The following is a 5,611-nucleotide window of genomic DNA, read 5'->3' as shown; positions in this document are numbered from 1 at the left end:
CCATACAGATGTGATCTATGTACTTGATTTTATAAGAATAAACTCTTGAAGTGTTATATTTCGACACATGGGTGATTTTTTATAAGGTTCAAAAAATCAACGGTCCAAAGTCCTTGTAAATTTTTGAGGCTCCAAATATCATTTTTTTCATCGAAAACACATGATCCAGGTGTGAATTTCTCGTAAATCGATCATGCCCAACACATTTATGAGGTCAAAACAATGAAAAAATCTCTGAAAGAGCAGAAAAAACCCATTTAACACTTATCACTTATCAATTTTGCGCTTACCCATTTCTATATATATATATATATATTAAAAGAGTAAGTAATTCATTATGTAAAATAAAAATTTTCCGGAAGAAGCACTAAGTGATGAGATGTCCCCCAAGACTAAACAAGAACGAGGAGGAGCGTAACCAACATGGAGAAAACAACCCTGTCAAAAGGTGATCCTGTTTGATCCTATCCAGGACAGATTGGAGTCTGTTCGTCTAATACGTGCCCTCTCCTTAAGGTCCCGTCTGATCCTATGATGCACCTCCTCGATGTCAAAGCAGGTTTTCCTAAAGACCTGGTTGTTGAGATCGAGCCATAGACCCCTCCAAGTGATAAATGAGCCACGTCCTCCCAATAAACTTCATATTATGGTTTAATATAGGTGGTAGCTGCCTACCACGTTTCTAACTCATAGTCAGCTTATTAAGCTTTTGAACTGATGTAATAACCTCAATTTTCTAGGCATTTATTTAGATATATTATAATACAAACTTTGTAACATTTTGATTTGGGCCTGGGATCCAAGTCTCAGATCCGGGACCCATAAAGGGATCTTTACATATATATTTATCTCGTATAAACTTATATGTATATATATATAAGTGCAAATTTTTTAATTAATCAAATTATTCAAGTGATACTATGTATATAATGCATAAATGGGTTGGGGATCCACATTCTGAATCCAAGACCCAGATAGGATCCTTATGGATATAGGTAAAATACCATATATATACATATAAATGATTAAATATATATAAATATGTATTATACAAGTATTTTTAGGGGATCCACGATTGGATCCATTCAGATCCAATCCGTGGATCCATACCGAGTGGGAGGCACGAGTCCAGAACTGCGACCCGGTTTGGATCCCGAGTCGCAGGACGCAGACCTGGACCCGACCCACTCATTAAAACAATAAAAAGAGGCGGGGGGGGGGGGGGGGGGGTATTAAGGCAACCCGATAAGGGTTGCCTGATTCTTTTAACGAGCGTTAGGGTTCTGAGAGAACCCTAACCCCGATCGCAAGGAAGAGAGGGGGGTGGATGGGTTGCAACCGCCGGAGATGTGGTAATGGCCTCCACCACTTTCGGAGGGCCTCCTCCTTCATAAAAGGTCGATACCCTTGTTCTCTCCTCCCCCATCTCTCTCTCTCTCTCTCTCTCTCTCTCTCTCTCTCTCTCTCTCTCTCTATTGGGCGTGCATCAGAGAAGAGGTGGTCGCCGGAAAACTGCGGCAACCAGCAGCCATCACCGGCCACAGCGAGTTTGCCTGCCACAGTTGCAGTGAGGAGCGACACCAGCAGCTCAGCCCTCGCGACTGCAGCCTCCAATCACCGAAAAACTCATCGGAGAAAGGTACAGTGCTTCTCTTAAAACTATGTGAGGAATCGAATATGGATTTGATTCCGTATACTGATTTGTGATGAGAATCTATGAAACACCCTTAGAGGGTTGTTTCCTGTCAAGAACCTTGGGGAAAGGGCGGACCATGAATGGTTTCCCATGGCCCGATTTACTCCCCTTCTTGCTCGCCTATTTTCCTCTCATTTGGTTGAAAAGGAAATTACTAGGTATGTAAACGAATTTACAAAAAGAGAACTGACTGTCTCTCTCGTTGAAATCTTGATTGCTATTTAGATTAAATTTTGTTTTGGGGGTTTCCATCAACCCTAATCCGAAAGCCCAAATCTATGATTTGGGGGTTTCAGATTTCCATTATGAAGGGGATGTACGATTTCAATTTTCTGCTAAAAAGGGGATGTCTGGTCTCAGATGTCTATCATAAGGGGAGTTTTATTCAACTTGGGGGTTTCCTAGTTAGGAAACGAGAAACATAGGTGGCATGAGTTTTGCCTGTTGCTATCTTCATTTCATTCCCCTGAGAGGTTGTTCTCGGATGAATGCCTCACATTTTTTACAAGTCTTATGGTAATCGATTTAACTTAGTGATTCTTTCGTTTCATGCACAAGGTTAGTAACATGTGTGCAATTAAGTTCTGGCTATTGTATAGTTTTGTTCTGTGAATTACAGCCTGCGTAATTTGGTTTTATTATAATAAGGGTGATTAACGAATTGTTGGTTTTATAGAAATTTTCATACTAGCCCTGTATATTGATGCGTTAGGTTACTGAATTTCACTCCATGTTTTGATAAGTCTGATGATGTACTGCTATGCTTGCTGCTGAATACTCTGATTGGAATCATAATACCCAGACTCTAGTATGAACCGATGGGTTTTCTAGTTCTAGTAGGCGCTGGGGGATACACATGTTTGCAGATTATTGTTTTAGTAAATTACTGGTCGTGTTCAAGTTTGGGTACGTGTAATCAACATTTTATTGTACGTGGAAAATTTTATGTTATGAAAGTCTTGCATGATATATAACTGAATTTGTGTATTAGAATCTAAATCTGAAAATGTTGGCATCAACGAATCTGCGTTTTTGGAATCTCAATTCTAATCTGCTTAACGGATGTCTGAGTATGTTTAGGTACTATCATGTTAATGTTACAAACTATGGCATGTTCTTATCATTGTCCATGTTAACTATAACTAAAATTGTAATCACCTGTTCTGATTAATTTACTTGCTTAAATTATCGCAGGTGCTAACTTTTGAATGTTCAGAGTTTTCTTCATGTCCTGAGTATATTCCCATGCCTAAAAGTATCACATGTTCTAAATTTTAATACTCAGATTTTTGTGTGTTTCAAATTGTGGGTTAGCACATGTTGATTTGTGATAGCATAAAAATATGTACAGAACGTTTAGAGATGCCTTAATGCTTGAAGCAGGAAGTGTCGAACTCACTAAACAAAACTGAAAGTATATTGTATGCTGAGTATAAAAAGAAGTCATGTTTCTGGTTCACTCATGCAACCGGTTATTCAGACTCATACTTTTGGCCACATATGTGCAGTGAAGTATATGGTTACATGTTGACTGATATGAATCGGTTGTGCTGGTCCTGAAACTAGTCCAGATTTAATGGATTTTGTGTATGATCAAAATTCCAATCTGAACAAAGGAAAATTTTTGGAACCTACCTATACCTATGTGTATGTCAAGAATCCCAGACTTTGGGACTATGCTGGAATGTTTAGCTAGAAGGATGGGGGTTCGGGATTGGTAAGCCCGACCATCTTCCCTAGCATATACAGAAACTTACATTTATGCCAGGTGAATATGTAAAATGTTATATAAGCATTTCATTGTACTACTTGTGTAATCATGAATGTGAGTATGACTCGTTATTGATATTTCTTCTTGAGCATGTATATTTGATGAATATGTGAAATTTTACATGTACACTCACACACTCAAAAGAGATATGCATTGGTTAATACACGTATATGATGTAGGTACCACACATAGTGAAAATGCATATGATTGAGAAATGACATGCATAGGGTTGGGTTATGTTTGCATGAGTGCACATGCTTTTAGCACTATTGGCCTAGTGTTATGAAAAAACACTACTTTGGTTTTATTATGTGATGCACCGATGGTCTAAATGGACCACCACCGGCCTAGAGAGCTGTGAATTTGGTTTCTTTTCACAAATATTTTTTACTGCATCACTTAAACCACATAAGTTGGTATAGCACACTACTACACTGTTCTAGTTGTCCTCACAGGCTGGAGTTCCGTAAGGGTTCTCGCAAGGGAGGGTGCGAGTTTTCACTTTACTTTTACATATGGTGTTGCAAACTTAAAGAATTGAGGTAGGTTAAAAACATAATAAAGAACAGTGCAATATATGTTATGAGATCTTCCATCTGGAGAATGAAGATCTTCTATCTGGAGGATGAAGATCTTAGAGATACGGTCTTGGGGAGACTGTGAGGATACAAAAACTCTGTGTGTTGTAATTTTGTTCTCTGAACCCGATATTGAGGTTTCTTCTTCTGGCTACGATTTTAGGGAGATTCGTCACTTTACCTAGAGGTGGTGTGTTGGTCACAACTATGATTGTTTTGGTACCAAGGAAGTGATACATGTGGGCGTGGGGTGTTCCTTGTGTCCCCGACATTAGATGTGGAGGTCTAATGTTTTGAAGGTGATTCGGTCGAGGGCTAAGTTGGAACCCAGTAATAAAATACAAATTATGTGCTATGCTACCCTGGGAACCTACTTAACCTCGAGGATTATACCCGTTTGGTGTATCCACGGGCAACGATAATTAAGAAGAGGAATTCAAAGTTGCGTGTATTTAATAGAGAATGCATATGAAAAAATGGTACTTAAATGAAAAATAACAAAAAGAATCATGCATTGCATATATTCATGCATTTTTCTGCTATGCACTAGATCATGCATAATTAAATTGTTCTCTAAATTATGATAGAATGGTGGGTGTATGTTATTTACTTCCTAAAAAGCATGTTGAAAGATCTTGTTATTTAGTTCTTGTATATGCTCATGCGTTACTGTTTCTTCCTGCTTAGCATATGTAACTGGTTGCATGTATGGTTATTTAAATTCTGCAAATTGTTATATATGTATTCACTCAAATCAGTATATGAAATCTTATCCATATTCTTTGTTTCACCTGGTTTCTTTAGAAGTAGTTGTGCTCAGAATTTCGGTTCTGACACCCTATTTTGTTGTTTTTTTACAGGAATTGGTGAACAGTGAGGTTGGACTGACTACTGAGAATGAATGAGAGTCATACTTGGGCTTGACAGTTTCAGCAGGGGACATAGTAACTCTTCATTTTACTTTAGTTCTTCTTGCTTTTTCAGTTATTGCCTTATTTTCAGTCGAATAAAACATTGTCTGTGAAATTTACTCTTATTTAAATAAAGAAATTGTTTTGGTTCTTATGAATGATGGTTGCAAGTTCGTTTGTAGTGTTTGGGCTATCTAGTTAGAATTAGAACTGTGAGGACCCCGGGTCTTTGAGAAGTTTTCTGCAACTCTTAAAAAAAAAATCCACATTTTCAAAAGGTATGAGTTGGGGTCGTTACAAAAACTGCGAAAAAATCACTGAAAGAGCACAAAAAACCCATGTAACACTTATCACTTATCAATTTTGCGCTTACCCATTTCTCTCTCTCTCTCTCTCTCTCTCTCTCTATATATATATATATATATATATATATATATATATATATATATTAAAAGAGTAAGTAATTCATTATGTAAAGTAAAAATTTTTAGGAAGAAACACTAAGTGATGAGATGTACCCCAAGACTAAACAAGAACGAGGAGCAGTGTAACCAACATGAAGAAAACAACCCTGTCAAAAGGCGATCTTGTTCGATCCTATCCAGGACAGATTGGAGTCTGTTCGTCTAATACGTGCTCTCTCCTTAAGGTCCCG

Source organism: Nuphar pumila, chromosome 2, assembly GCF_984573655.1.
Source record: "Nuphar pumila chromosome 2, dmNupPumi1.hap1.1, whole genome shotgun sequence".
Lineage (NCBI taxonomy): Eukaryota > Viridiplantae > Streptophyta > Magnoliopsida > Nymphaeales > Nymphaeaceae > Nuphar > Nuphar pumila.
This window is presented reverse-complemented; position numbering follows the sequence as displayed.